At 37.1% G+C, this 12,663-nt stretch overlaps 1 protein-coding gene across 1 annotated transcript in view; it reads left to right on the forward strand.

Moving 5' to 3' along the window:
• Positions 1-12,663, forward strand: part of PDLIM4 (PDZ and LIM domain 4) — a 95,580-nt gene that overhangs the window by 6,712 nt on the left and 76,205 nt on the right. The window lies entirely within an intron of this gene.

Genomic DNA, 12,663 nt, shown 5'->3' on the forward strand with positions numbered 1-12,663 from the left:
ATAGTGAGCAGCAAGCCTAAAGATTTCACACTAAACCATATTTTTGGTAAAATTTATGCTAGATTTCCTTCATTGCTTCCTTGTTCCTGCTTCTTTCTGCAAAGTATTAGTAAAACGTATATTAACAACGTTTTGTTTTAAGGTTATCCATTTATATGGATATTTTTTCAAATTTGGCAAGTTTCATATATGTGGACTCAGGGGAATTCTAGGAGCTGAACTCCATACATCCTAAAGTTGCCAAGTTTGAAAAAGACTGATTTATATATTTTTGTATGAAATAGTTGTAATATTAGGCTAATTTATGATAAAATTAATTTGATAAGATTCCCATGATTGCCACAATAACAAAGAAAAGCTGAGGGATTAAAACTAATGTCATTAGTGCCTGCAGTATTTTTTTTTTACTGCCCTAATGTGCTATTTATTTTTCTTTGCCTCTGTGAAAAAGATACATTTATTTGCTGCTATATGTAATTCTCGCTAATGTTGAGTTCTGGTATGCAACAATTCCAGCCTTTTCATTTCCTTAGAATGCCCTTCTACTCCTTGTTTAGCAAAGACCAACATCTGCCCTCTCTACTTTTTAGTATTCAGGTGTAATTAAAATAAGAGGTATTCACAATGCAGGCAGTAGAGACCCATCTCATTCTAATAAATTGTGGCTGAGATGTCAATTAAACCAGTTGTGTCCAAGTATGGAATTGAAATATCTACACAATGGAGGCCTCTGGGTATGCTACCATTTGCACAGCCTGCAGACATAATTTATTTATTTATTTATTTATTTTATTTGATTTTTATACCGCCCTTCTCCCGAAGGACTCAGGGCGGTGTACAGGCATAATAAAACCAACAATACAATATACAAGTTTAAAATACGATTTAAAAAACTTATTTTAAATTAGCCCAATGATTAAAATTTACCATACTAAGAAAACCCCGTTTAAAATTAATAAATTTAAACATTAAAATCCCAATTTAAGCCAGCCCTGCGCGGATAAAAAGATGAGTCTTGAGTTCGCGACGAAATGTCCGAAGGTCGGGTATTTGGCGTAATATCATAAATGGCAGGGCTCCTCCCCTTCACTTAGGTTTTTTTAATAACTCCTGGATAACACGAATATCTTAAAATCATTAGAAATTGTATAGTAGTCGTGGTGTTAAGGAGTCAGTATCTGTGTAGTCTACATGTGGTTAAATAAAGATGACAACTTTGGTCTTGAATAGCTATCTAAGTTATTATTCACAGTGCAAACATCTGTTAAGTATGTGCCCCACCTCTAGAAATGATCCATTAAATCCCTTATTACAACTGTAATCTCTTAGCAAGGAGATGCAGCTCCCTCTTATTCAGATTTATTCAAACATTTTGTATATATATTTCTGTCATGTTGTACAGCTTGAAAAATAGTAGTCTTGTATGTTTTAATGGGTTTTTCCAAATATTTAAGATTGTAGTCCTTCAAAGTTTGTCTCTGTGGCTGAGATTTTAGAGAGTTGTCAGGTAATAATTTCATTAAAGAAGTGTAGAAGATAGAAGAAGTATTTTGCTATGATTCACAGTTTGATTTCTGTAATTGCTGTTATTAGTTTCACTTAAAAAATGATTCAAATGATTTAATTTAAAAATTGCATAAATTACATTAAGCCAATAGACCAAATAGTAAAGAAAAATTATTTTACAAATCTAATGCACAGTTGTAAGATGTGATGCTATATTATTAAATGCATTTCAGACATAACAGTCACCAAATAACAGTAGGAAAAGGAATTATACTATAAAGGGATTACCATAAGTGGCTGACCAATTAAATATTATGTTATTGTCATAGTTAGAAATGTGAGTGAATGTTAATTTTTTTAGTGATAAAACTGTAGGAAATGAATTGCATGCGGTGCTTCTGTAAAGGCATGTGCACTAAATTTGGTGTGCTTCATATTCTCCCCCCTCTCCCTGTGGTGGGTATATGAGGAAAAAATTGGAAATGGCCACAACTTTTTCAATTATTCATAAGTTATACCCAAACTGGGATGCTATACTTTATTGAAATAAGCCTCTGTCTTCTTTCTTTCTTTCTTTCTTTCTTTCTTTTTTTTTCTTTCTTTCTTTCTTTCTTTCTTTCTTTCTTTCTTTCTTTCTTTCCATCTCTCTCTGTCTATTCTATCCATCCATCCATCTTTATTGCTGTCTCTATATCTATCTACTATCTATCTATCTATCTATCTATCTATCTATCTATCTATCTCTGTCTCTCTCTCTGTCTCTCTCTTCTATCTATCCATCCATCCCCCCTCTCTCTCTCCACCCATCCCTGTCTGTGTCTGTGCCTATCTCTATCTATCTCTGTCTCTATCTCTATTCCATCCGTCTGCCCACCCACCCATCCGCCTGCCTGCCTGCCTGCCTGCCTAACTCCAGGCAGCCTCACAAAGTTAAAAGATTAATTCTATTAATAACAACAACATCCATAAAGCAACCATCCTAGGAAACAAAACTACCCTTCCACATCCCCCTCCAGTTTAAAGGGACCATTGAACTATCCTAGCCCAAGGCCTGAAGGAAAAACCAGGATTTCAAAGAACACCTGAAGGAAGGCAGGGTAGGATCCCTATGAATCTCCAGGGAAGAGCAGGTGCAGCACAGAGGCGGTCCAATTCCAGGGTTCTTATAGATAACATTGCTTAATCAATAGGATCTGAAAAAAGTCAAATCTATCAAAAGATGCATAGCACCATAGAAGACATGCAACCCTTCAAATATCTTGACCTTGTGCCATGGCCACCTAAAAAGTGACCAGAACATGAGGAAATCTCTAAAGCACAACTGGCATAGTGCTACACCTGTGCAAAGGCATTCCTGGCCATAGCTGCCATCTTTGAGATTGCCAAGTGGGGATAGTACAAAAAATGGAAGATCCCCTGTTCCAGGAGGACATAACACCCTTGGCCCCTTAGATTTAGATCAAATCTAAGCCTGTTCCTTCCTGTCTCCCTCAAGAGCTTCCAGACACTCGAACAAAACATTAATTGCACTACTTGGTTATCCAATGATTGAGGGATATCACTGTAAATCATCAGCCTGTTAATGATACTCAGAATCCCAACCAATGACTTCTTCCAGTGGGTTCATATGTGGGAGAGGAGAGAATGCCAAGCTCTAAATCAGCCTTAATTCGGGTTCAACCTCTCCGCTCCACCAAACACCATCTAAAACTTGCCCTGAAGAAAGGAGGAGAACCGCAGCAACATCATGCTTCTCATTCCCTATAGCTGGCCCAGAAGGATACCATAAATTTTGTGGAAGTTTCAATAGCTGAAAATAATGTTAAGAACCATTTTGTTTTAATGTAGATAGAATGACAAAATATTGAAAATAAAAGTTAATTTTTCCAGTTCCTTTCTTTGCTCTTCTATAGCTAAAATATAGTTTAGCTTTATCATACAACCTGAATTTTGTAACTGAATCTTGTTTCCAGTTTCATAATGTGGCCCAGTGGGGGAATCTTTCAGTCTAAGATACCACAGATCAGTGGTGAAATCTGAACCGGTTTGCCATCAGTTCACTGGCTGTGCATGTGCGCTGTGCGCCAAGCATGTGCAGTGCACATGCATGTGCAGTGCTCACCAAACATGCATTGCATGTGCACATGCGCAGTGCGCACCAAGCGTGCAGTGCAAACCAAATGCACGCTGCATGCGCGCATGCACAATACATGCCAAGAGGAGGCTTGGGAAGGTCAGTAGAACAGCAGGGGAACCGGTAGCTTTTTTTTTACTACCGGTTCGCCCGAACCAGTGCGAACCAGTAGCATTTCACCACTGCCACAGATGTATTACTGAATATTCCTCCCCTAGCTTAACCAGCTCCAATTAACACACTGAATTTACTGTACAAAACCCAAGTTACTTTGAATAACCTCACAGTGGGCTGGTGATATTCAAGGGAGAAAAGGTTGTTTTAAATTTATTTCATTTTGGACATAATTGTAAAATATTCTTTGTTTATTCACTTCGTTATGTTTTGGCACCCAGATAATTAGAGCCATTTTAATGTCATGCCTCTTAATTACTTCAATTAGTTTATTGCACCAGCAATCCAGAAGTGGAAATCAGGCAGGAGAAATTATTTATAATCTTTTCATTCCAAGTCTGACCTTGGTGGAAGCTTAACAAAATAAATCTCCCACACCCTAAACACTTTCTGTCTTTGCCAAGCTGGATGAAACAAAAACATTCAAGCTACTTGGGAGAATTTACACCATTTTGCAATGCTGGTATAATGACATCAGCATTTTTTGAAACAAAGTTTAAACTATTGTTTTCCCAATGCAGGTGTACCTAGCTATTGTGGAAATAAAGATAAACAAACATAAGAGGAGAAAACTTGAAATTAAAAAAAACCCTACATATACTTAAGAAAACCTATTTTTCAAGTTGATTACAATAATTTAAAATTTCTAAAACAAAAGCAGTTAAAAGTACACTCTTTAATAATATTGGTTACTCTAATAAACTGTTACCGATGATCGACCCTAGAAAATAACTTTTAAAAGAATAATCAGATAATTTACAGAAAATTTCGTGCAAGAAAGCAAGGGTGAGTTTGGTCTATGCCTCTGTTGGGTGACTTTGGGCCCATCATTCTCTCTCTCTCTCTCTCTCTCTCTCTCATCCCAACCCACCTCAAAGGGTTATAACAAGAAGAGAAAATAGGAGGAGGATGGTATGGTAGATATATTTGCTGCCTTGAGTTATTTATAAAAATAATAAAAGTGGGAAACAAATAAAATAAATAAATGTGATCCTTCATGCTTAATAAAGCTGCTTCTCGAGAATGGAGAAATACCGAATATCTTGATCTTTAAGGAGAGCAGCACATATCTTGTATGTATATTGCATGGGGTGTGAGTGATTTGCCTGATTCTCCTTTGGATGTGGATGGATGACATGAGAAGGTATTTTATTTATGTGGTTAAGTGTACTCCTTTGTGTACTCCTTAATCTGATCTGCCTTCTATGGAATTGTCATTTTGTGCTTTGCTGGGACAATACATTTACTACTGCTGTTTTACATCTGTCTTGAAGCATTTTCTTGGTCAAAATATCTCTGAACGTGTTTGGATTGCCTTGGTGTTGAACCCAATCTTATCCCCAAAAACATTTCAAAAGGTATTTTTGGGTTTGGGATCTCTGCCACATCCTGAATGGCATGGACAAATAACTGATTTTTCTAAAGTACAATTTTACCTTCTGGGGAATTGATATTCTCCAGAAGCAAAAGTTTCTTAGAACTCACTCATTGAAAGAGTTAACATTTGCTGTAACCACTGTAGAAGAGGGAACGAACGGTCAGTCGTGTCCAGCTTAGGTGGTTTGCTTAGCTTCTGTGTTGGCTTCTCTTATCCCTTCCCCAATCCAGAAGCCAAGTGGGTTGCTGGAGGAGGAATAACTTTTTCATCAGGGGATGACAGGAATAAATATGCCAAGCCCTATTTTGTTTTGTTTTCTCTCTTCCGCTAATGAGATAATTCAATTCCTTTTGGCTAGCAGCAATATTCATAACTAGGACCATACTGTTTAGTTGCAAGCTCTTGTGCTCTCGAGAGTGGATGGTATTTTTTTTACTAAGAATATAAAGGAAATGTGTCAGTTTCCAGAGGACAGTTTTCAGAAATCCACACATCAGCAATTGAAGGCAGCCTGCTGAAAGACAATCATTCTGTTTTTTAAGGTTCCTGACTGGGAAAAGAAGTTGTGGGTGTTAAATTAAAAAAAAAAAATTTCAACATTCACCTTTCCTTAATGGAACCAATGCAATGTTTGGGAAGTACAGTATTTACTGTTGTTTTCATTTCTCCACTCAAGTAAAACCTGTCATTTAAACAGACTATCATTTACATTTTTCTAAACCAGTTCTGATTTACTAAAGACCGGCTTCTCTTTTTTTGTAGGAAAATGGGATTCGTTTCGCTGTCCTTTTTTTATTCTCTCTAACACAGCAGAATGTAAAAGGGCCTCTCTCCACTCTTCATCAGAATAATTCTCTCTAAACTGAACATAGTGGGACTGGATTTAGTGCAGGAGGGTAGGGAAATAGCTGGCAAAAAGGATAAAAGATTAAAGTGAGCTAGATCTTGACCTGGCTTGGGTCTATAAAGGGAAAATTTTCTTCTCCTGCTGCATCTTTTAGAGAGAAGCAACTGGACAGATTGCTGCAAACTCATAAGTCCTGCTGTCTCCTAGTTGGGTGGCCCATAGAATACTGGTGATTAAACTCCAAACTTGCTTTGCCCCACCAACCTTTCCCAATCTCTAGTGGCAGCAGTGAGGCACTTGAGGGACTAGTCAGGTTTTATCTAATTTCCTTAAACTCTCTACAGAAGAAAATATGTCTTTCTTCTATAGCCATTGCTGGTAAATGAGCTTGAAAGTCATGTGACTCAGAGGGGAGAATACAGTATACAGTCTGCTCCATTCTTCTCAGTGCACATATGCAGAAAGCTACAGGCAAGTAAAACCACAAGACAGAGCAGATACACAGATATGCAGTTGCAGTGATTAGACTTTGCAGAGGATATGCACAAATACAGAGATGGGGGAGAAGGAGAAGGAGAGAGTAGAAATATGTAACTATGCACTTAGAGAACCAGCCAATGTTTTCCAGCCAATGAAACTTTGGGAATAAATTATTTCTATCTGTCCATCCATGGGATTAATTCTGACAACCAAACAGAAATGGGACCAAATTTGGTGTAGGGGAGGGAGGTGGAGTTGAAATCAACAGAGATAAGATCAAGTTAGAAAATGGGCCAAATCTGTTTGTGGACTGCCAAAGGGGAAAAAAAATTGTTCAGTGCATCAGGGAGAGATGGCAGCTGGCAGCAGCTCAGATTGTTGGCAATTGCTCCATTTTAACTCGCTGCCAGTCATATAATCCATAATGGAAGTTATGAAGCTATTATATGTTTTCTAATATACACAAACAAATGGCTTCTGCTGACAAAGGAATTGGAAATAATTCCAGAACTATGATCTGCTTGCTTCCTTTCGTTGTTTAAAAAATTGAATTTTGAATAGAATAGAATAGAATAGAACAGAATTTTATTGGCCAAGTGTGATTGGACACACAAGGAATTTGTCTTGGTGTACATAAAAGAAAAGATTTAAAATTCTGCAATTTTAAAATTGCAGAGTAACTTGCAATTTTAAATTGCAAGTTACTCTGAGATTCTTTTCAGAATTGAACAATAATTCAGAAATAGTTTTATAAAGGCAAAATTAAAATTAAATTTGATTAATATGATAATCAAAAACATTTTTCTAAAGGCTAAGTGTAAAGCAAAAGAGACACCAAGAGATAAACTGGTGATGTTTTTAACTTCATCGTTCATCTGAAAATGGGGATGTTTTAAGGATTGCATGTATTTCCTATTGGATCTGGACAGTTTTAGGTCATGGATTGCCTAACTGAGCGATGTGTATACGCCCGTATTGCATATATTCAAAATTCCCATTCCTGGGAAACATACATAAGGCACAGTATGTACTTTAATTCTCTTGTATGGTGTTAAGAGAACATGCATTACTCTTATGATCCTTTTGTTCCTGGTTGCTTGGAACAATAATTAATATGGAAAATGTTGGGGGTCATGGTTACAAAAATACTGTACAAAAATCACTATGATTAAATGAATTGAAAACTGAAGATAAGAGAAAGTCTTCCTGCCTAACTGAACTCATGAGTGAGGCAAGATTACATGAAATATATTATGTTCAGGTTATGAACCAGGCAAACTCTGAATATACTGTTCTTTTCCCATTCATAATACAGTTATCAATCTGAATATAGAAATCATGCAAACATTGAAAAAGGGACAGCCTTGGATGACAGCATCAACTTTAGCAATCCGGAAACAAGAGTAACATTGTCTCTTGAATGCTGTCACTTCGTTCAACTTTTACAAACACAATAGAAAGTTTTAAACTTTGGAAAATATTTCAGTTCTGCCAAAAATAAATAAATAAATAAACTGGAATATCCAAGGTATTCTGTACTGAGTCACTTCATTCATATTATGTAAAAAGGTCAATTTAAATCTTTTGGAAGACAGGAGTGGCTTTTCCTTCCCCCCCCCCAAAGAAATTACCGTATATACTCGAATATAAGCCGATCCGAGTATAAGCCGAGGTCCCCAATTTTACCCCAAAAAACTGGGGTAAACTGGGGACTCGAGTATAAGCCGAGGGAGGGAAATGAGGCAGCTACCGGTCAGGGAAAGCCTCCCTCCCTCAGCCGAGAAGGCTGGCGGCTCCCCCGCCCCGCCCTCTCACTGCACCGGCAGGGCTTCCCCGCGCTAATGCAAAAGCCCGCCAAGTTTGCACCATCCGGTATAATGTGAAAAAAAGAAAAAAAAAACAAAACTCGAGTATAAGCCGTATATACTCGAGTATAAGCCGAGGGGACGTTTTTCAGCACAAAAAACGTGCTGAAAAACTCGGCTTATACTCGAGTATATACGGTAACTCACATTTGCCAAAACAATTCAGCTATTGTTTGTAAAGGTGACATGATTAAATATTATCAGTGAGTATATTGACCAGAATATGTACAATATTGTTTTGATTCTGCTTTCCCCTAATTGATAATGTCAGTTTTCCCAAAATTTCTAGCTAGGTTGCTTTAATTCAACTTAATTGTATAATCTTTTAAAAGTAATATGTTTTTCTCCTTTGTCTGTATTAAGCCATTGCAGGTCTTAATGGAAACAATGTTGAACTAAATAAGCTTTTTCATTTTTTTATATGTTTAAGAAAGTATACTACAACAAAGGCAGACTTATCTACCTAGAATCATATGGAACACTATAGAAGAAACACAAGAATGGCTAGCTAAACCTCCACATAGGCCTGGGAAGGAAGAGAGGAATGAGAAAGAAACTCAAGATAATTATGCCTTGACTCTTTTTAGTATAAGAAGGAAATTCTGTGAGACATTCAGTAGCAGAATTCCAGTAGTCAAGTCTTGGAGCAACTTATTTCTTTATGTGGCCTACCTAAAAGGGCAGATTATGTAGTTGTTAAAATCTAGTAATTTAGAAATGGTTAGTACCATTTATTTAATCCCCCTCCCTTCCTATGCATATTTTTTTTTAAAAAGGTGTATAAGAGATTATCTCAAAATCAGAATAAATCACTTGCCTAAATTTTCTGACAAACAATCGTATGATCTTGTTCAGTAATCAGTCATGTCCCATCTGAAGACAAAAAAATCAAACAGTTTTCGTTCAAACCATTGGAGCCCTTACTTATTGGGACAGAGGGCAGCTTCAGGAAAAAAAATGATTTATGAATAGTAAATAGCTACCTAGGAAGGATTTGTATTTGAAACTATGCTCATCTTCCAAATCAGATGAGAAAACTTGGATTTTCTTTATTACATTCAAAGCAATTTTATTATTTGGATATGGGAATTGCCATGGGAGAGTGTAACTAAATCCACTAATCTGAAAGAAATGGATCAGTAATACTTATAGAGCAGTTCTGGAATAATCTTACATAAATTGAAATCTTGCATTATCTCAAGACTATTTAACAACCAAGATTACTGAGAAAAAAGGAGGGTCAAGAGGCATTTGGGAGAAGTTCAGTGTTGCAGAAAGAGATAAATCTTTAGGACTTAACCACACATACCCAAAGGCCACAAAGTTCTGGTTGTTGTTGTCAAGGGCTACCATGTCATAAACCAAATTTAGACAAATAATGGATGGCAGACATACAGAAAACTTTCTTTGTTCCATTTGTTTGTTGATCCAGATTTCTATAGCCTAAATGTGGTCACTCTAAACTGGACAGGTTAACAGAAAAATAATAGAAATGTAACACATGCCATAATGAATGTATTAGTTAAATTAAAATTAATAATAAATTAACAGGTTATTTTACAAAGGAGCTTAATTTGGGCCTCTTCATGAGTTTGGAGCTCAGATTAGATATGGCTACTTTGTCTGCTTACAAAAATCTGAATGAGTTGTAGATAACAGAAGAGAGTTTTAGTTTTTTGAATTTGTTGTCAGGTAAATGTTTGCAGCCCAGAAATGATAGAACTGGTATAGAATGGATTTGTGTCAAGAATTTTACAGTCTTTCAGCTATAACATTGGCTTAGTTATGTTACTATTCCCAAAACGACCTTGATCATCTATCCGCTTGGTCTAAAAATTGGCAGCTCCAAATTTCAACCAGCAAATGCTCAGTCTTACATATAGGAAAAAAGAACCCAAAAACTAAATACATACTAGATGGACATTACCTTACAGACGACCCCCATCCCGTTAAAGACCTTGGAGTTTTCATGTCAAATGATCTAAGTGCCAAAGCCCATTGCAACTACATAGCAAAAAAAGCTCTAAGAGTTGTAAACCTAATTTTGCGTAGCTTCTTTTCCAAAAACACCATACTACTAACCAGAGCATATAAAACATTTGCTAGACCAATTCTAGAATACAGCTCGCCAGTTTGGAACCCTCACCACATCTCTGACATCAATACAATTGAACATATCCAGAAATATTTTACAAGAAGAGTTCTCCATTCCTCTGAAAACAATAAAATACCCTATCTGTTGTGTCTTGCCCGCTCTCACAGCAGCCGGGGCCTTCTTACCTGCTCCCGAACACGGAGGAATGTATGCCTCCCGGCCCCAGTCCTGGCTCCATGCCCAGACAAGCTGCAGAGGAAGGAGCACCTCCCGGCCCCAGCCCTGGCTCCATGCCCAGACAAGCTGCAGAGGAAGGAGCACCTCCCAGCCCCAGCCCTGGCTCCATGCCCAGGCAAACGGAGCAGCTAGACCCCTCCCCCTCCTCCACAGCATGTGAGCCTGAGGAGGGTTTATTTCCAACAGCTGCTGATTGGAGTGACCCTCGCATCAGAAGACTGGATAGGTGGAGGCAACAGAAGGAAGGGAGGGGCAGGCCTTAATGAGTGCTGAGTCATGGAGCCACACCCCATGGCCTATATAAAGGATCTGCTTTCTGGCAGTCTCTGAGTCAGGCAAAGTCGAACTTATCTTGCTGAAGTCACTTTCTGGTCTCCTGCCTGCTCTGAGGACTTTGCTAGGACTTTGGGCAGAGCTGCAGAGGCAAGCCTGATTCGGATTTCCCTGACCCGGCCGTCAGCGGAGGAGTGGGACACGACACTATCCCACCAGACTTGAAATCCTAGGCTTAGAAAACTTGGAACTCCGTCGCCTTCGACAAGACCTAAGCTTAACTCACAGAATCATTTATTGTAATGTCCTTCCTGTTAAAGACTACTTCAGCTTTAATTGCAATAATACTAGAGCAACTAATAGATTTAAACTTAATGTCAACCGCTTTAATTTAGATTGCAGAAAATATGACTTCTGTAACAGAATCATCAGTGCTTGGAATACTTTACCTGACTCTGTGGTCTCTTCCCATAATTCTAAAAGTTATATCCAAAAACTTTCTACTATTGACCTCACCCCATTCCTAAGAGGACCATAAGGGGCATGCATAAGCGCACAAACGTGCCTACCGTTCCTGTCCTATTGTTTTTCTTTTCTTCTTCCTATACATATGCTTATACCTCCTTATATTTACTCATATATATGTTTATTTACTATATAAACTTTTTGTATGATACCTACATATATTGTTGTGACAAAATAAAATAAATAAAATAAAATTTATTGTTAAGGTCAGCTGTATATGTGGAATTCAATTTTTTAAATATCAGTGTAATTGATGCTTATTGTAGGATTTCATTTTATTTTAAAATCCATTTTAGTTGCACTACAAATATTGCTAGGCTCTACCATTAGTCACACTCAAACAAAGTAACAGTCTTTGCAAGATCTTGGCATTAAGACAAACCACAAGGGAAAATGCTGTAGAGTATAATAAACAGCATGATATTTTATGCATGACTGGCAAGTGACAAGCTATTTGAGTACTAGCCAAGCAAAGCTGTTGGGGAAGATAACACCTCAGCAGGAAGCTATTAGTATGCTTCCATAGTGTTGACTGCTTCTTTTAATTGCAGAAATATTTTATCATTTATTGCTTGGTTTCAAAAAACAGATCCATGTCATGAAGCACTGAAACTTGGGTTTAAAGGCTGGAGAGTTCAAAGAATCAAATATACTTAGAGCCAGATTTTAGAACTTGTTGAACTTTGAGTTAAAAATGTTGATTTTGAAATTGTAATCAGTTCTCAAGAATTCTTTCTATTAAGTTACAAATATAAAAATCAGATTTGGTTTCTGGAAGGACAACCATTTAGAAACTATAAAGAAAATTTACATACTTAATTTTGATCTGCTTATTGAAAAACAAAGATACTTTATCACTACAAAATATGAATTTCATTGTTGTAAAACATTAAACCAGAAATATAGTTTGTTGAATAAGTCATACTGGCATCTTTAACAAATATTGCCAAAGCATAATTTGAAAAACTGTTGGTCACTGTTACCAGTTTCTATTACCAGTACTCGCCTACCAGTTAAGCTTAGAGCTTTAGGAATTTAGTATTAGCATTTTTAGATAATTCTACACTATTTTCCAAGAATTATTGTGCTTGAATTACTTATTGAGTGCACCAATTTTCAGAGAAGTCAGCCCCAACAAGAGTTTATTTT

The sequence above is a fragment of the Ahaetulla prasina genome, chromosome 2 (genome assembly GCF_028640845.1).
Source record: "Ahaetulla prasina isolate Xishuangbanna chromosome 2, ASM2864084v1, whole genome shotgun sequence".
Lineage (NCBI taxonomy): Eukaryota > Metazoa > Chordata > Lepidosauria > Squamata > Colubridae > Ahaetulla > Ahaetulla prasina.